Raw genomic sequence first — 20,716 nt, 5'->3', positions numbered from 1 at the left:
CCAATGTCCCAAACTTCACTGGAACAGTCATCTAAAAACTCACCATTGTCCCAAACTTCACTGGAACTGTCTCAGCAGCCTGAATATGGAGAAGGCATAGATAGCCAAAACATCCTAAGGTTGGATAAACTATTGTGTCCACCATCCATACTTCAAGGTTCTGCTGTGAGCAGTATGGTGATAGTCTGGCATTTATCAACCTGGCAAACAGATCCAGCCAGGATGTTCCCAAAACTTGCCAAAAGGCCCTGCATAGTCCAAATGAAAGGAGCACTCTCAAGGAAGGATCTGGTGAGCTCTGCTGAGGGTGTTTGCCAATCCTGTAATTGGTAACCTCCCAGAATGAATAAATGGCCCAAGCAAAGATTACCAATGCCAAAAGGAAAAAAAATATGATATGTAAGGCTTAAAGATGATCCCCTGAGACAACAGAGCAAGAACCAGGTTGGGAAACAACTGGCAGCAGCTGTCTCGGAAAACCTCTAAGACCTAAAGTTACATAATGATAGACTCTCATGCCCACTGAAACCCTTGAAGGCAGGTCCAAACAGGAGAACATGAGATCTGAAGAGAAAATTAAAATGTTTCTTCTCTGGTAACCTCTATCTGGCAAAGTAAGACTGGGACTTACCCCAGCCACTGAACTGTAAGAGCACTTTGAGCTTCAAGGTTAAGAAGCAAAGCAGCAATGATGCACAAGCATGGTGTGGCACAGATCTTGGGTGCTGACCAGAACGACTTTTCTAATGATACTGAAACCTGGAAGCAGACTGGGCAGACAATAACAAGGATGAAGCACCCACATTAAATGATAGCAGCCCCAGTGGTGGTGGATGTGAGCTTTCTGCCCAACTTACAAACCAGGTCCCTGGGCAAAAGATCTGGAGCATGCAATCAGACACCACGCAAGAAGCAAAGTTCTGCTAAAGGCAGCAGGTCAGAGAAGTCTTGGAAGGCTGCAACCCTTTTCTTCTCCATCAACTTTGCCAGTACACAATGCATGTAGCAAATGTGAAGAAGTGATCCACACCCAAGGGAAAGAATTAGACAGAATCTTCTGACAAAGGTGAACCACCAGCATGAGGGAAGCTGGCACCACCAAGAACCAATTGATGCCAATTCAGCAATGCCAAGCTCACCCTACAAATGCCTTGATTCTGATTTATAAATAAGTGCCTAAAAACTGAAAGCAGCACTAAAATCTATCTGAATTACTCTGCACCCAAAACCCTTATCAAAGTTCCCTTGCAAATGGCATGTCAAGTCTAAAGAGCATTGCAGGTACCTAGCTGCTTCCTATATGTGTACTGACTATCAGCTAACAATCCTTTAGATTCAACATATTTATATAGTAGCTTAAAAATGACATTTTTATAATAAAATAAAGTTTTATATATACTTACCCAGTAATTACATAGCTATTAGTTTTTTTCAACCGGCAGCTTAAAATTTTGAAACTGCGGGTCACACTAGTTGGTTTTGGTTCTGGTGATGTGTCCCGCCCACATTCCAGTGTAAGAAGAGGTACAACATAGCAAAGAGCTTCAATTTGTGTTATGCCCTTATGTCCAAGTGAGGGGAGGCGGGTGGGCTCCGATCATGTAATTACTGGGTAAGTATATATAAAACTTTATTTTATTATAAAAAGGTCATTTTTATATAAGTAACTTACCCAGTAATTACATAGCTGATTCACGTTGCATGGAGGTGGAAAGGTTGGACATATCTTCCCCAAAACATTATTAATAGTAATGAGTTTGAGAATGGAAATTTGCTAACACTGAATCAATGTTGTTGAATTTTACCTGATAAGAGAGCTGCTACAGGTAGATACTGCCTCTGGTTGGCGCTCATCTTATCCAGTAGATGCGAGGTGGTGAAGCCTTGAGGGCCTACTACTACAGTGGATGCTTTGTAGCGATGGACTAATTTCCAAGGGCTAGCAAAGTAAAACAAGATGCCGCTGCCCAGGGAACAGTACCACACAAAATAACCAGAGCAAATAGTCACCATAACCACCAAAAAACCAAATTAAAAACACCAATACCCAACCATTAAAACCAAAAGACTGGGCAGTACTCCAACTAAGTAGTACTCCCAGGCTCCCCAAAAATCTCAACACCCTGAGCAAGGCGAAGAGATTAAAGAAAGGACATTGCTTTCTATGTTTCCTCCCCCAACACCACGCCAGCCGCGTAAAACGGACCCAAAGTACTGCAATGATCGTAAGTATTTTCGATATCCCTTAGGTAATGCGATGCAAACACCCGACTTGCACTTCCAAAATGTTGCTTGCACAATTGACATGAGGGATAAATACACTTAAACACCAAAGATGTAGCGACTGCCCTTATCTCAGAGGAATATTTCACAGAACACAAATGTTCTTCGTTCTGTAAAGATAAAATTTAAGGGCCCTTACTGAACAGAGAGTTCTTTCTTCTTCAGACGGACCTACTATCTTGGAGAAGCTCTTGATTGTAAAAGAACAAGGCCATGGATTCAATGGCGATTTGTTCTTAGCTCAAAAGTCTAGGGAAAAGGAGCAAACTGCATTCCCCTGAAAAAACCCGATATTTCTGTCCAAAGCATGGATTTCACTGGATCTTTTGGCAGTGGCTGAGGTGACCAGAAAAAGAGTTTTCCTGGTAAGATCCCTAAAAGAGATAGATTGTATGGGCTCAAAACGTGAACTGGCCAGCCACTTAAGTACCACGTCTAGTTTCCAGGACAGCAAAGGTTTTCCCTCAAGCTTTGCAATATCAAAGGACTTAATAAGGTCGGACAAATCCTGGTTAAACGATAAGTCCATTCCTTTATGACGGAAAACCAAGCTAAGCATAGCTCTGTAGCCTTTAATGGTGAGGTGGAAAGTCCTTCAGTGAAGTGTAGGAACGGAAGGAAGTCCGCTATTTCTGCTACAGAGGTATTAGAAGAGGATACGTTATTTTGTCAGGACCAACACCTGAAGATGGACCATTTAGCCTGGTAGACATTATCTGATAACTGTCTTCTGCACTTTACAATCACGTCTGCAGCCGCTCTTGAAAAGCCCTTCTTTCGGAGCAGTCTCCTAACAGTTTGAATCCTGTCAGGGCCAGAGAAGACAGGCTTTGGTGGAACTGTCAGAAGTGAGGTTGCCTGAAAAGTTGTTGCTTGTGGCAGCAGTCTCAGGAAGTCCGCAAGAAGTTCAGCAGATCTGGGAACCACTACTTTGCTGGCCAGAAGGAGACTATCAAAATCATGGACAGGTTTTGATAAGACCGGAATTTGTTGATGACTTGTCTCACTAAACTGAATGGGGGAAAGGCATACAGATCTTTGCCTGACCAGTCCTGCAACATTGCTTGGGTTGCCCATGCTAAGGGATCTCGTACTGGTGAGCAGAAGAGAGGAAATCGGTGATTCCTGGAGGACGCAAACAAATCTATCATGGATTTCCCCCAGAGCTCCCACAGACCCAGACAAACTAACATGTCTAATGTCCAATCTGTGGGAAGGATCTGTCTCTGACGGCTCGATTCGTCAGCCAAAACGTTGAGTTTCCCCTGGATAAAACACGTTGTCACTTGAGTGTTGTTGTGGTGCAGCCAAAGAAGAAGACCCCTTGCTGCTTTGTACAAGGAGAAACAGTGGGTTCCACCTTGTTTCTTGATGTACGCCAGTGCCGTCATGCTGTCTGAATGCACTGCTACCGTCTTCCCACGAACTTCTAAAGCGAAGCTCTGTAGGCCCAGAAATATCGCCTGTAACTCTTTTACGTTGATGTGCCAGTTTTGCTGTTCCTGAGACCAGGTACCTGACACTTCTTTTAACCCCAAAAGAGCTCCCCAACCTAGGTTTGATGCGTTTGACAAGAACTCTAGGCTGGGGTTCAGAGGCTGAAGAGATTTATCTTCTGATAACCTCTTCCTGGAATTCCACCAACGAAGGTCCTCCTTGATTTCCACCGTTATCGGGAACACAAACGAGTCCAGAAACTTTTTCCTGTTCCAGCTGGCTCTGAGGAAGAATTGGAGAGGTCTCAGGTGAAGTCTTCCCACAGTGACAAATTGTTCCATGGACGATAGGGTGCCTAGAAGACTCATTCATTGATTGGCCAAGCAAAAGTTTAGTTCCAGAAATTCTTCCACTGTCTGGAGGCACTTGACTATTCTCTTTGGGACTGGAAAAACCTGAAAATCCCGTGAGTTGATCGTCATTCCTAAATAAGGAATCTCCTGAGAAGTTGTCAGAAGAGACTTGTCCCGATTGATGAGAAGCCCCAATTCTTGGGCCAAGAGAAGAGTTGTGCAAATGTCCTCCATACACTGAGCTTTCAAGTGGAAACGTAGTGACCAGTCATCTAGATATAGGAAGATCTTTATCCCCACGAAATAAAGCCATTTCGCTAAGGGAGCCAATACCCTGGTGAACACTTGCGGAGCCGTCGAGAGACTGAAGCATAGAGCCCAAAATTGGAACACTTTGCCCTGGAACACAAACCTGAGGTACTTTCTCGACGTTGGATGCACTGGAATATGAAAGTATGTGTCCTGCATGTCAATAAACGCCATCCATTCTCCCTGGCGAATGGATGCAAGGACCAATTGGTTTGTTTCCATCTTGAATGTTGTCTTTTTGACAAAGACATTTAGAGAACTTACATCCAAAGTGGGTCTCCAGCCCCCTGATGACTTGGGCACTACAAAGAGACGGTTGTAGAATCCCGGAGAACAAATGTCCTCTACAACCTCTATAGCCTCTTTCTGAACAAGAGACTCGACCTCTAGCAAGAGAACTGCAAATCTCTCTGAGCCTCGAGAGTAAGCTGTCAATTCAACAGGCTTGCAGATTAGACGAGGTTTGTTCAATAAGGGGATAGTGTAGCCCTCCTTCAGGACAGATACTATCCTGGGTTCCGCGCTCCCTTTTGTTCCCAAAAGCGGAGGGGCCACGCTCCTACCTGAGTACGGAGGACAATGACTTCATTTCTTGGAGGAAGACTTGGAGGGAGATTTCTTGATGGAATGCTGTGGGAAATAGGTATATGCTCCTGTTCCAGTAAGTGTTCTAGAATGGGAGCTCCGAAAGGGAGTAAGCTGCAGCAGAGACGAAGATCTGGGAGGAAGAGTTCAAGAATCCTTGGGGTGTCTCGCAGATTGGGAGAGCAGGTCCTGAGTGTTCTTTTTCTGCAGGTCAGAGGCAATGCCCAGTACTGTAGCCTGGGGAAAAAGATGTGTCTTGTCCAAGGGGGAGAAGAGAAGGGCTGATCTCTGAGACGGAGTGACACCTTACGTAGTAAAAGAATACCAAAGCTCACTTTTCTTAAGCACACCCATGGCGTAAAGACTAGCTAACTCTTGCGTTCTATCGCGAACGCCCTGTCAGTACAGGAAAGTACTTGAGGTAACCAGGAGCAGTCTCTAAGCTTGCGTGCTAGTGTGCCCACCACTCAGTCTAGGAAGCTCATCACTTCAAAAAGCTTAAAAATATTCTTGAGAAGGTGCTCTAGTTCAGAAGCTGGAAACATAATTTTGGCTGGGGAGAAAGCTGATCTCCTAGCTGAGTCGATAAGGCAGAAGAAGTCTCCTAGAGAGGAGGCAGAGACTCCCAGGGAAGGCACTTCTCCAGTTACATAAATCCTATAATTCGATCTGGACAACTTGGAAAGCAGGAAACAAAAAACTGCTTTACCTTGCTCCCTCTTCTCAGAAAACCACCCTTCTCCTTCATTCAGTGCCTTCTTCACTGAAGAGGAGAGAACCAATTTCGGTAACCTCGAAGAACTGACTGAGGGGCTTCCATAAAGAAAGTCAAAACAAGAGGAGGGAGTAGCTGGTGAAAAGAAACTTGGAAAAGTTGCTAGCAGGAACCTCGACAACGCACTCTAGAGATGGGAGCCAGTGACAAAACCTGATGGCAAACGGGTTCCAGTGGGCGCTAATCTGCAAACGGGAGCTTGGGCGCTTCGGCGCTAGTTGCTGGCCACTCAGGCGCTGATTGTAGAGATGAAGGTGCTGGGTGTGCAACTCCTGATGAAGGGGTTCCTTTATTCAACAAAGAATGTCTACGCACCACAAGGTGCTTTGGAGCCAATTTACGAACATCGTCTGAAGAAGCAGAAGAGAATTGCTCCGGGCTATCCCAGTGACTGCACGAGGGGTGCGCTGAATCCTTGCCCTTCTTACAAGGAACAGGAAAAGAAATCTCTAAATCCACTGCACACCTTTTCAGCAAGCATGGCTTGTCCACATAGCACCATGAGCGCCTGGGACTAAAATCTTCAGAGCTTGAGGACATACAGTGAGCACTCACTTGAAGGCCTTTGGTTGCAGTCTGGGATTCATCAACAGACTGGACTGAGGGGGCGACTGCTCGGGGGCGACTGCTTGGGGGCGGACCCCACCAACCTCCCTTAGGCTACCAGTTTGACTCCTCCCAGGTGCTGGGGAGTATGTCAGGGACCTTGGCCTAGGAGAATCAGCGGGCCGAACAACCACCTCCTCCACTACCACTGCACTTGCACTGGGCGCTCTGACGCTAATGTAGCGATCGATTGCAAAATTAACTCAAAGCGAGTATCGATTTTTTACTCCAGACCGACGATGGTGTTGGGATCGAAAACGTGAGAGCCAGGTAAATAAGACGGTTGCACAGGTGGAGGAGATGGAACAGGATTGGAAGAAATTACAGGTGCAATTGCATCCAACTTAGCAGATGAATCCTGACTAGCTAAAGCTTTACTAGATTCCCTAGCAATAGCTTTCCTCTTCCTATCTCTAGCTAGTTTCTTAAGATGTGAATCTAAAGTTTTCCACTTCTTTAAATCCCAGTCGCTACATTCCTCACAACATAAATCCACTGAAAATGTTTGTCCCCTACACTGAACACAGTGTGAGAGTGGTAAGATTCTTTGGTCAGTCTAGTACTGCAGCCTTTGTTACAATACCTAATACTAGAACTACTAGTGTCAGACATCCTGGAAAATTCTAAGACAATTCCAAAAACAGGCAAAAAGTCATAAACCAATGATCAAAACTCACCTAACACTATCTAAATTGTGCCGAAAGACTAAGAAAATAAATACTTCACCAATCGAAGACAGAGCAAACAACCAGCAAAGTATAAATTTCAAAATTCAAGCTGCTGCCAAGCACAGTCCTTCAACCACAGCTGGCAGAAACAAATTGAAGCTCTTTGCTATGTTGTACCTCTTCTTACACCCGAAAGTGGTGGGGCACGTCGCCATAACCAAAACAAACTAGCGTGACCCACAACTTCAAAATTTTAAGCTGCCGGTTAAAAGAAGATAATAGCTTTGTAATTACTGGGTAAGTTACTTATATAAAAATAAGTTTTCCACCAACTTTGGAGAGCACAGGGAGAAAAAGAGATTGGCCTGTAGTTACTGCAGTCTGCAGATATGCCACTCTTTGGAACAGGCACTGTAAAACTAAGCTTGCGCTCATCCACAAAGATACTATGTCTACATAAAAATCTATATAATCTACTATACTTGGGAGACAACACACTAGAAATTTTTTTTTTAAAACAAAGGTAATAAACCATCAGGGTCTTCTCCACCTCCGCAATCAAAATTATCCTGAATTTTCTTAACATCCCGGGAGCAAAATTTAAATTTTGTAAGAAGAGGTTCAGGATGACAAGTATCAGGGAGAGGGACATCCTCAGCTGATTGTTTAGCTTCAAAAGCTTGATGAAGCAGTTCAGCATTTTCCCTAGGGCCAGTAACATATCTACTACCATCTGTTAGTAGTGGTGGAATGCAAGATGAGCATGACCCAAAGACTGATGATGCCAATTTGGTCCATCACATATGAGGCTGAGTAATTCCGCCAAATTTCCTCTTCAAGGAATTATTGTAATTTCTCACGGCTGTATGGTAAATTCTGTTCGCAGCATGGTGAGACAACAAAAATGATGTAATTTTCATTTGAATGATTTTGTCTTCATGCATTGAGTTTGGTCTGTTTGTCATGGTAGGCTCATCTACATGTATCATCAAACCATGGCTGGTCATTTGTCCTACATTTGATTACCTTTCTAAGGACATAAGTAACTAAAATAGCCATCGGCATTTCATTTATCTTCTTGGGATCAGGATCTAATATAGCATCTGAAATATTAAATGCCTGATATGCTTCAAAAATGCAATCCCAATTGGCTCTGGATTTCAACCCGACCATTTCTCCAATAGTGAAATTAGGAATATACTCATTGACAGATATGTCCATCTCAATAGTGCAATGCTCAAAAGTGCCTATATATTCACAGATCTTGGACTTCACAATAGCTGGAACATCTGTGAATATAAGGTCTAACCTACTGCCATAAATGTGCATGGTTCCACAATTAGTGAAAGAGCAGCCCTGGATCTAATAACACCTCCAAAAGCATTGATCCAGCAGAGGAAGGTGATGAGGAGCCGCCATGGGATGGTCATGGCCCCTTCTAGAACTGCAACCCTCCATACATTCTCAAGGATAGAATCCAGAGACCTAGCCACAGGGGGTTCACATATCTTTTCTCCTTGCAAGATCTTTCAAGTGGGCATGACTGGAGCCTTTCACACAGATTAATGATATTTTATGATTAATTGGATATTAAGAATTAATATAAACAAAATCTATAAGAGATTCAATAAAGCAATATAAATGAAAATATGAAAAAGGTAAGAAGTACTGTACTGGCAAATACATCCTACTGTTCTCACTGAGCAAAATCCCATTACTAAACACATAATAAGATAGGACAACTTTTTCATCACACTAAAACAAGACTAAGTATGGGACAGCAAAACCTAGACAATGGATATGTGTGAAGAACAATTACTGCCGAATATGGTAATAAAATCTATAAAAGAAAGAGAATGAATAATAACTAGAGAATGTTAAAGAAGAAAGTGGAGCTAGCAGGGAATGCATCATCTGAAGAAATTAAGAGGGTCCTTATGAAAATAAAATGGTCTGGGGAGTCCTTGTTAATTAAGAGCCTAAGAAAGCCCTGTGAAAATAAGACACCAGCAACACAAACCAAGAACACACCAATAAAGTGCTAACTAGATTATCAAAATGAGTGGAAAAAAGTGAAAGAAAAGATGCACTACAATGTGGAAATACTGAAGGTGGTACAGCCGAACCTCTTAAAACCGGCATTCTGTGGTCTGGGAACTCCAGTGGTTTGCCTTGATTTTGAATCAGCTGCCATTAGTACATTGAGCTGCTACAAGGGCAGTGCCACACACTTCTTACCTCTAGCATCATCTGATCTCATGGGTGGCATAATAAATAAAAGATATGATCAAGACTGTATCACCTACACACACCGCTGCTGTCGGCTGCTACAGCAGCAGAGTGTGTAGGTGACAGTCTTGATCATATCTTTTATATCGCTGTATATTTACCCATTCCATATGCCACCCATGAGATCAGATGATGCTAGATGTAAGAAGTGCAAGCATAAATCTTTATCTAATCTTTCCCCGTTAGTTAGCAAATGATTAGTATTCATTTTTCTCAATAGATCGCACTGTGCTTTGTTTACTTTTTTGACAGCAACATTCAAATGCACTGTGTGATGGCCGAAATTCATTCTTTATTTCTGTCATCTTATTACCCTCTGCAATCAAAATAAATGACAAAGAAACTAATAGCAACAATTATGAAGACAGTAAATTTAGGAGATAAAAATCACCAATAATATTCTGCAGATTCTGAGAAAAGTTACTTAACTTACGATTAGGCTAACTCAGGAATGTAGGCTAAATGTATTATATAAAGTACACTAATTTACAGAAAATTGTACAGTATGAAGAAAGAGTTCAAAGATATAAAATATATATGTTATAAAGTGATAAAGTGGAAATATATGAGTAATAAAGTGATAAAATGTGATATCAGAACATAGCCAAGTAGTAGACTATGTCAGCAACTAGGCTAGACTATGTTTACATAGGGGATTCATGTTTTAGGGGTGTATTCTATATTCAGGGATTTTCTGTGGTTCGGCTGTGGCCTGATCCTAAGGTTCCCAGATTTAAGAGGTTGGACTGTAAAATAAAAGCTGAGACAAAATGTTAAAACTGAGAAATTTCAGACTGGCTCCATGCCAGACATCAGCAACATGGACAGTCTTTGTAATGAGGCACCTATAAGAGAAGTGTCATGCAAAAATGAAGAGCTATGCTGTTTGTTGTGTTTTTGTGAGGGTATTATTTGACAGAGCACCAAGATCAGCATTTAGCCAGGCATTACAAAAAAAGGGTAACCAAACCCTCATTAAACTAGCAATGTTTTTACATCAGAAGACAATATCTAAAATAAGAAAGTAGCAGATACATTGCAAGAATTTGATAAATGTCGGTTTTCATATGTTGGTGTCCATCAAGGATCAGTTCCCAGTCTGTCATTGTTTGTCATTATAGTAGAAGATACTACAAAAGAAGTGTAGAAAAGGTCCCTGAGAACTATTCTATGCAGATGACTTTGTTTTTACAACAAAATCAGGGAAATAAGTTGTTGAAATATGTAAAACATGGAGAAGTAAAATGGAGAAAAGAGGCTTAAAAATCATCATAAGCAAAAAAAAGCTTATGGTCACTGGAGAAGAACCAAATGAAAAAGCAGTTACAGTACTGCAGTGGAGGTATAGTTAACTCCATACTATGTATCAACTGTTGCTTGAGGACACACTGAACTATGAAGCTTGTATTGTGAGGGCATTAAAGAAAAGGTAGTAATAGCTTAAACAGAGGTAAAAATTATGATGCACGTGTAAGTACTTTATATAGCAGTGACATGGATACTCACATACAGAACATTTTTGAAGACTGTGAAAAACAACCACTGCAAAAATGCTAGTATGGCTGGAGTATAATGGGAAGATCACAGTACAAGAGTACAGTATAAGGTGCTGCAAGATATGGAGCCCATATACCAGAAAATAAACTAAGATCTCACACATAGAGATGGTTTGGACTAAGTCATAGTATGGGGTGTGGAGTAGCTTGTAAAAAAAAAAAGTAACATGAAAGAATTTATGAAATTTGGGCATCATGGCACAGCAATGCAGTCACGGAGACTTTCAGTGCCAAGCAAAGTAGTAGACACTGACGTACTGTAGAAGCATAAAGACCAGTAATAAGGCCCAGAATATCATGGAGAACAAACACAGACAAAGACCTACACCACAACTGAGTTCAATAAACAAGCACATATTGAATGGCAGTGAAAAGAATCAATTTTTATACCTAAGTCTGTAAAAGGCGAAATCTGAAGCAAAAATGCGGTTGTCAATCCATACAAAAAAAAAAATTAAAATGGGTCAATTCAAGAAGATAAGTTTTCAATAACAATCAAATTTTGTCCTACTTCTTGCACAATATGAATCAATATTTAGATCAAGTACCAAGATTTGAAGAAAGCATTCCTAATGCACAGTTGATATCAGAGCAGAATTATGTAATGCTTGCAGAAATGGGACAAAATGGAATAAAGGTGCTTAGAGATGAAATACATCCCAATATCTCAAACAACATTCAGTATATGAATAAATTAAATAAGGGATTTTGACAGAGGAAAAATCTATTTCTGGGTGAAGACCTGTGTTGCCCAGTGAAATGTCCCATATAGCACACATTTCTAGGTATAAATATTTGCTAGATATACCAGAGAAAAAAGCTATACAGCTAACAGGATGCCAGAGTTACTACCTCTGGAGCGATCATCCTTATAGGATGTCGGTATGTCATCTAGGAGCGAGTGGAAGCCACTACCACAGATGCTTAACCCAGACAGATCTCTCCCTTCCTGAAACCCCCCTACCTAAGGGGTGCCGATACAGCAGTCCTTCTCCGCTCGCTACTACTAGTTCTACCCAGAACCACCATCCCGAAATAGCACCCAAGCTTTGGCCAGCCTAGGGTGGGAAAAAAGAGGAAAGGGTTCACTGGGCAACACAGGTCTTCACCCAGAAATAGATTTTTCCTTTGTCAAAATTCCTTTTCTGGGATCGACCTGTGTCGCCGAGTGAAATAGTAGCAGAGAATTGACCATAAAAGCTTGTAAACATAAAAAGGTTAAATGTCAAAATCTAAAATTTTACTAAGGGAAAATAAAATTAATTTTGAATATGCTTTTTACTTATCCAAATAGAATAATCAATTATATAAATATGCACAAGATAAGTTTTTACTATCCTAAACAATACAAAACGATGTAGCCACAGTAATAGCTTTAACAATTTAACTAAAAAACCATCACCTAAAATAACAAAAATTGGTGAAAAATTTTATAACAAGGATGGTATATACAAAGACAGGAGTGGTTTGTGAAGCAACCCAAACCCAGTCAACCAGGTAGAAAGGACGGGAATACAAGCGAGGCAGGTAGGTGAGAGGTATACCAATTGGTAGGGCAAGCAAAATACAAATTACAATTACCATTACAAATTACAAAATAACATAATACTAGGTTGACTCTGGGGAAACAATGTTTCCTGCAGCGACAGCAGAAAACTTAAGAGCCTCCAAGGACTTAAGGTAGTGACGTTTAAAGACTCTAGGGGATTTCCAGCCCGTATATTTCTTAATTTCATCAAAATTCATATGTTGGAAGTAATTAACTGAGGTGGCTACAGCCGGATATCATGGACCTGGGGATTGAATCCGGGTTGGCTTGTTTAATAAAATAAAGGATTTGTTGTCTAATACCATTCAAGGAGATGGTTCCACCATTCTCTCTAACAAAAAGTGGACCTGAAGACCTTTGAGAAGTCCTTTCAAGGTAAGCTTTTAAGGTAACCACTGGACATAAGGAAGGATCCTCCGGAAGAGGTATAATCTTCCAGGGAGACCACCTAATTAGAGGGTCTTCATTCTTGGCCAAAAACATTTGGTCCGGAGAAAGTAGAACCTCTCCTGATGGGAGGAAATCCACATGATTCGACTCTCTAGAAAGGGCTGAAAGTTCAGAGATTCTAGCTCCTGAAGCCAGGCTAATTAAAAACAATGTTTTCCTAAGAAGAGTCGAATAAGAGCAAGATTCATTATTTGAGTCTGAAGCTAATCTTAGAACGTCATTTAAAAACCAAGAAACCGTTTTAGGACGGGTTGTTGGTCTAAGACGAGCAAAAGCTTTAGGAATAGAGGAAAAATACGAATCTGTTAAGTCAATGTTAAATCCCAACTGAAATATCTTCTTTAAGGCGGATTTAGTCGTAATAATGGTACTAGCAGCCAGGCCTTTATCAAAAAGGGCCTTAAAAAATGAGATTGTGAGATTCGTGGTCACAGTATGAACGTCTGATTCTTTCAGGAAGTTGGCAAGTTTCCTTACTGCCGAATCATACTGACGAAGAGTAGATTCTCTCTTATCTGATTCTATAAACATTGTGTTCAGAGGATCAACATTAGCATTTTTCTGTGCCGTAAATTTCATGAAATCCATAAAGTTAGGGCATTCAGCATTCCTGAGGAAGCTGACACAGTCTGAGTTTGTACTACTTGGGTTAATTTTGGATGAGGAATCTGAATGGCTCTGAGTTTCAGCTCTAACAGAAGAGGAAACCAGTTGCTCTTCAGCCAGTTGGGGGCTACTAGAGCTATCCGACCTTTGAATGACCTGAGTTTGTGTAGAACTTTCCACAGAAGATTTACTGGAGGGAATAGGTAGACTTTCTGCCATTTGTTCCAGTCTACTGACATTGCGTCTGTGGCGTAAGCCCGAGGGTCCAGGTTCGGAGCTATATAACATGGAAGTTTGTGATTCGATTCCGTGGCAAACAGGTCCACCTGGAGCCCCGGAATCTGTTGGCAAATCCAGTTGAATGAGTTCTTGTCCAGAGACCATTCTGATTCCAAAGGAGTCGTTCTTGACAGAGAGTCTGCAATCACGTTCCTTACTCCTGCCAGATGCGTGGCGGACAAGTGCCAATGATTTTTCATTGCTAATGAAAAGATTGCTATCATTGCATGATTTATGTGACTTGTTTTGGAACCTCCCCTGTTCAGACAATGAACTATTACTGCACTGTCCAGGACTAATCTGATATGTATGTTCCTGGCTGGACGTAAGCGTTTCAGAGTCAGGAAAACCACCATTGCTTCCAGAACATTGATATGGAAGTGACGAAAAAGATTTGACCAGGTTCCTTGAACCTTCCTGAATTGTGAGTAACCTCCCCATCCAGTGAGAGATGCGTCCATATGGATGATCAGAGCTGGTGGAGGGAATTGTAGAGGAATTGATTTGGAAAGACTTTTGGCCGTTGTCCAAGGTCGAAGTCTTTTCTTTAAGATTGGAGGTATGAGGGAGACTTTGTCCCTGAATTTGTAATTGGCTCGTCTCCGCCATACTCGATTTATGTCCAGTTTTGCTTTGAGAAGTAGGTCTGTTACTGATGCAAACTGAAGAGAGCCTAAGATTCTTTCTTGAGTGCGACGAGAAGCTCGTTTGCACCTGAGAAACTGTCTCGTTGCTTTGGCTATCTCTTTGCATTTTGCTGGAGGAACTGAAAGTTTGTGGGTGTTTAAATCCCACTGGATACCTAGCCACTGAAATTGGGATGCCGGAATCAGACGAGATTTCTTTGTATTTATGTGAAATCCTAGATACTCTAGAAACTGAATGACCTTTCTGGTTGCCTTCCAGCACTCGGTGTCGTTGGGAGCCCAGATTAGCCAGTCGTCTAGATAAGCCACGAGCCTGATGCCTTGAGACCTCAGTTCCTGTACCACAGCTTCTCCTAGTTTGGTGAAGATCCTGGGTGCTATGTTGAGCTCGAAAGGCATTACTCTGAAGGAGTAAGCCTGTTTGCCTAGTCTGAACCCTAGATAGGAGAGAAGTTTCTTGCTATCGGGACATGATAGTAGCGTCTGTAAAATCTATAGAGGTGGTGACGGCCCCACGGGGAAGTAAGGTCCGCACCTGAGAGACGGTCAACATGCGGAACTTGTCGCATTGAATATAAAAATTCAGAGTTGATAGGTCCAATATTACTCTTCTTTTGTCTGAGTCTTTTTTTGGCACGCTGAACAAGCGTCCTTGAAATTTTAGATGTCTGACTCTCTTTATTGCCTTCTTTAAAAGAAGGTCTTTTGCATATTCTAACAGATCCGGTGTTGGGGTCTGATAGAATCTGACTGGTGGAGGAGGCCCCTCTATCCAGCTCCACCCTAGACCCTTTGAAACAATACTGTGGGCCCATGGACTGAAAGTCCAATGGTCCCTGTAGAGGCGTAAGCTCCCACCTACCTGAGGAGGCTCATTTGTTAGAGGGCTTATTGTCTCTGCCTCCTCTTGAACCTCTGCCTCTAGACTGGAGTCTGGATCCGGACCTAGATCGAAAACCTCCTCGACCTCTAAGGCCCCTAGACTGGCGGTAGCCTTGAAAGGACCCCTGAGACTCATAGGCGGGGTTGAAGGCTGGAGAGGTTACATAAGTTGCTGAACCAGCAGGGTGGTGAGTTGGCTGGTTCAGCAAAACATACTGGGGATGTCCCTTGGAGGTGGAAGGCTGTGAAATCTGAGTGACTGGAACTGCCTGAACGACTGTCTGGGTCTGGGGTGCCTTGTATGGGTGGTACCTCCTTGTCCTCTTTCTACCTTTAGGCTGAGGGCCCGAAAACTCAGAAGACTTCCTCTTGAAAGGAAGTCCCCAACGAATTCTAAGGTTTTGATTGGCCCTGGAGGCCTTGCTGATGACGGAATTAACCGCGTCCTCAGGAAAGAGGTTAGTACCCCAGACAGAAGATTTAATGAGCTTGTTCGGCTCGTGTCAGATGGTAGCGTCAGCCAGCACATGTTTCCGGCAGTTCCGTCTTGCCACCACAAAATCGTATAAGTCACTCTGGAACGAGGCCAGAAGTGACTTAGTTAGGATCCTAAACAGAGGTTCATCCTTGTAGACAGCAGACGTCAACTCCGCCGAGGTGACGGAGTTGATGGACCTGCTGAGACAGCACCTAGCATCATACTCTGCTTTAATCAGAGACTCCGGAATCCTGGGCAATTGCTCGCTGAAAAGATTCGAAGCGCACTCCGGATCCAGCCTACCTACAGTGAATGTTTCAGGAGCCCCAACCCAGCAATCCAGGTCTCCCAGAAAGAGAAGAGATGTAGGGTCCGTCTCACGAAGCTGTGGCATCGGCTTCTCCTCTGTTCCGGCCTGAAGGGTCAGTTCTGCTATCTTGGATGTACAAGGGGTGGGAATGTCTTCGTGGACCACGAACATTGTATACCGCCCCTTGTGTGGAGTCAGCTTAGTGTTAGCGCACTCCCAGTCAGAGAGAATTCTGACCCATGCCAACTGCGCTTGATCCCTGGGGAAGATCACCGTCTCCTTGGGGACCTTGTCTTCCCTCACCAGGGCTTCCTCCGATAAACGGGCGTATCCCGGGAAAGGAAAAACAAGATCCGCCGGGAAGAACTCGTAGTCTTCCACAGGGCGGGTGCCACAACCTTCAATGGTTACCTTACCATTATAACTTACCATTTGCAAAGGGGGCATTAAAGGCGAGACGCCAAGGGTTACAGTCCTCATAAGCAGGCAGCTTTGAGGCGTCCGGGATGGAGTAACCCTGCTGCTGTACCGGACCGGAACTAACTAGTCCGGCAAGCGACTCCTCCTGAGTTTTCAGTCTCTCAGCCAAAGACTGAATGTACTTGCCTGATGTCTCAAGACTCGAGGCGAGATCTCGAGACATCGTCTCAAATTGGGAGTTGACCTGCTCAGACAGCTTTTTCATCAGAGCTTCTGCGAAGGCCTCAGGGTCAAAATCAGGTTTTTTAGACCTGCTCGTCTTGGGTCTCGACCCCTTAGAAGGGGGAGTAGCCTTCTGGGAGGAAGTCGAAGGTTTGGGGGCCAACGACGACCTGGCGGAACTTGGCATGGTCGGGATTTTTAAGGTTTTTGACTAAAAAGTCTTCGTCTTCATTAAGGACTTCACCTTAGGGATCACCGACCCCGAACGGGCCCCAAGGGTGGAGACCTTAGAGAAACCTTGGAAGGATGAAGACGAAGACGCAGGAGAATTAAAAGACATTGAATTTTTAAAACTACCTGCCTCACTTACATCCCTACCTTCCTCCTCCGGATCGATGGCCATCGGTTCGATGTTGAGATTGATGTTGGCCACTTCCTCGGCCACTTCCCCACACAGTTCTTGATGTTCCTCCGGCGGGACCTGGGTCTCGAGCCTAATCCTGTTGATCAGGGGCTCCGCCACTTCGGGGGCTACTGCTGCAGAGGACCTGGCCATAGGGTATAGGACGGTACAAATGTCCTCTGCCAGTACATAGGGGCGTCCCTGACCAACGTTGCGACCAAAGCCGCCGACCCAGATCATCAAGGTAGCAAGAGATGAGGCTTGGCGGGACCGAGGGACCTGAAACCGGATATAATGTCAATATAAGGAATTGACGAATAAATTCTTTCGTTATAGAAGGTATACTTCGAAGCTGTTTGAAATATTCATGCGCGTATGTCAAAAGGTTAACGTACCGAATCATCAATCACATCTTGATAAAGGGCGTAGCATACATCGCAGCCATCTGGATGCCAGACGAGATGATCCTCCACCTCGACTGCACAGCTGGCATGCGACCTGCATGCTACGTGGCCACAGGGTTGCTGAAGATAGGCATTACAGCCTGGCTCCTGACAATGAACCACCTGTAAGAGGAATTGATACATGAGTATCAAGGAGATAGCGCCGGAACAGCTTCACGGCTGTGGTAAAAAACTAACTAATAAAACTTAAATTAATAATATTCCCCCGCCAGAGTTGAGAACTAGGGTAAACAAAAGGGTTACAGCGGAACGTTGCAGTACAATCTGAACAGGGAGGCCAAGCCTGAAGTCGATCACACCGGAAAGCAATTCCGATGACGCCAGAGCGTCTCGTAAATTAACCACACAGAAATCAACAACCGGGGAGGGCTAGTCGCCGGAGCGAAGGTTCTGGGACTGATTTCCCGGAACACCGTTCACGGAAACTACATAATAATTAACACTGAAAATAGCATTCAGCCCGGCATCTCCACAATTCCGCCGTAAACAGAAGGCAACGACGCTCAAGCTATTGTTCCTACTAGGAACTAAACAGCGAGCTAACGATAGCTGCCGGAACGGATCCGGATGGTGGAACGGCGGAGAAGCATGAGCAGAGAAAACATGGCGACTGCAACAGGTCAGGTGCCTAAGCACCTTCCACGAAGCGTCATCTCAACCGAAAGGGGCAAATGAGCGTTGCTCAAAAATGCCCCAAAGGGAGAGCCAGGTAGACCACGTCTGATAAAATGGGAGTGAGATAAACACAGGAAGGCGAAATAGATAATAATAATATCTATCGCCTAGCCTAACCTTCCGAAGTAAACACCTGGTCAGGGAGGCTAGGACACGCCAGAGAGATGAACGAGAAAGGGGCGCTAGCACCAAACCACACCTTCCGAGATTTGATGAATCAAACTGGTCAGGGAGGATGGGCATGCACCCAAAACTCAAACGAAGGCCACCTAAGAAAACCTACCTTACCTAGGCCTAGAAGCCAGGGCAGGGAGAAAAACTGGGGCCAGCTTAGCCTACCTTCCGAGATTCAACTGAGCCAAACTGGTCAGGAAGGCTAACATAAAATACTACCCAAAATCAGACAAATGGATATTGATACATAATCAAATTGAAATGATATAATAACAAAATATTTTTAGAAAAATGCACCTACATAAAGAACATGAAGGAAAGGCTAGGCTAGGCCTCACTTTCCACTATTCTAAAATATAATAACAGTCAAGCACGTCAGAACGAGCGAAAATTGAAACTATCATTATAAAATAGGAGCATAAATAAACAATCTTCAAACGTCCAAGACGACAGAAGATATGAGCGCATATGAGGCTGGGGACTACAGCCACAAGCGAACACGAAAATGGTGGCTCCGAGCCGACCAGGCGTAAGTAATTAAACGGGACATAATTAGTCCAACCGAGTCCCAAAACAACAAAATTGAATACTCAACTTAGATGAAGATGCGTCCTGATCCATTGAAGCCATAGCGAAAAACCAGAAAGTCAAAATAAGGCAAAAGGAAGCAAAAATAACACGAACGAAAACGACGTGTGATAACGTGGAAGCATGCTATGAAGGGATGGTGGTTCTGGGTAGAATTAGTAGTAGCGAGCGGAGAAGGACCGCTGTATCGGCACCCCTTAGGTAGGGGGGTTTTGGGAAGGGAGAGATCTGTTTGGGTTAAGCATCCGTGGTAGTGGCTTCCACTCGCTCTTAGATGACATACCGACATCCTATAAGGATGATTGCTCCAGAGGTAGTAACTCTGGCATCCTATTAGCTGTATAGCTTTTTTCTCTGGTATATCTAGCAAATATTTATACCTAGAAATGTGTGCTATATGGGACATTTCACTCGGCAACACAGGTCGATCCCAGAAAATGTACTTTACTCTCCTGATAGGAAATATTCATCTATAATCCCCGTAACATGCAAAAATAAAAAACTGAAAAGTAACTTTATGATAAATCCTCTTTAAAATAATTTTTATTCTCCAAGTTCAATGAAAAAGTAAAGAGGTAAAGAATGGATAATGCCAATCAGTTAATGTAGTACCCAGAGATGCCTTTTAAGGAACACAGAAGCACTGGTAGACCATAAACCCTTGTGTCTCAGCACAATCCCATCAATTTACAACTGCACAGCCAATTCTGCTGTAAGCTACTCCTTTAGACAAACTCCAAAATAGAAAGAACACCACTATCACCTGACCAGGTATATACCCAGGACAGCCAGTGGTTCTGGTAGTATTTATATTATTCCCTGTATCAAGAAAGCAATATCTCCTGTTCTGACACTTTTTTTTCTTCATAACTGTTCAGAGTTTATCTACATTTCCTCAACTGAATTTCTTCTTTACATTTTGGTCATGGTTTGTTAATAACTTCTCTTTAAATATGCCTAGCAACTCCAGCTGACAGGTCTCTGGAACAAACCTAAAGCTTTTTAGAGAGAACTTTCTTCTTTCCCTGACCTTTGCAAAACTGACCTCTATTCTCTTTCTAAACAAGTACAGTATTCCATACTGAAGACAGGTGGAGTGTTGACCATGGTGCATCTTATGCTTGGTCTCAGACTAAAATTACTTCCAAATTCAAACTAAGCCTCCATCTTCTTCTAAGCAGGGTCGATGTTTTTAATTGGCCTCCTCTAGCTGCACCAATTTCTGTTTTTTTCCTCCTTACCAACTGAAGCAGGAAATGATAAGGACCCTGCTTTTTTGTTGTACTTATAAGTATCCCAAATTACGGCTATGTCACAAAGTACATGGTGCTCAAACTTCTCAGGTTTTTAAGCAGAAAATGAATGATTAGATAATGTACCTCAACACTGTGATTCACCCTTAACACAAAAAAAATTAAACCTTTCCAACTATAGATACTTAGGCAATTGTGTACTGATGGGGTTGTACTGAAACAAATTAAATTGTTTGAAAATAAAATCCATTGTTTTACAATACAAACCCATCAATCTACATTGTTTGCCTTCAACCCCCTCGTTGCTTGTAATAAGTCTATTGAACACAGTGAATGACTTAACTACCATGACAGGTGCTGACTTTCCCAGAAGCATGCCTGGCCAAGTGGGGTGAGGGTTCTTTTTCTCTGGAGAGTGTCTATAGGAGCTGCTAATCAAATGATAGGCAATTGTA

The 20,716-nt window shown here is 43.0% G+C and overlaps 1 protein-coding gene across 1 annotated transcript in view; it reads right to left on the bottom strand.

Annotated features, from left to right (window-relative positions):
* Positions 1 to 20,716, bottom strand: part of LOC136834727 (uncharacterized) — a 223,422-nt gene that overhangs the window by 149,648 nt on the left and 53,058 nt on the right. The window lies entirely within an intron of this gene.

Source organism: Macrobrachium rosenbergii, chromosome 4 (genome assembly GCF_040412425.1).
Source record: "Macrobrachium rosenbergii isolate ZJJX-2024 chromosome 4, ASM4041242v1, whole genome shotgun sequence".
NCBI classification, from domain to species: domain Eukaryota; kingdom Metazoa; phylum Arthropoda; class Malacostraca; order Decapoda; family Palaemonidae; genus Macrobrachium; species Macrobrachium rosenbergii.
This window is presented reverse-complemented; position numbering and strand designations above follow the sequence as displayed.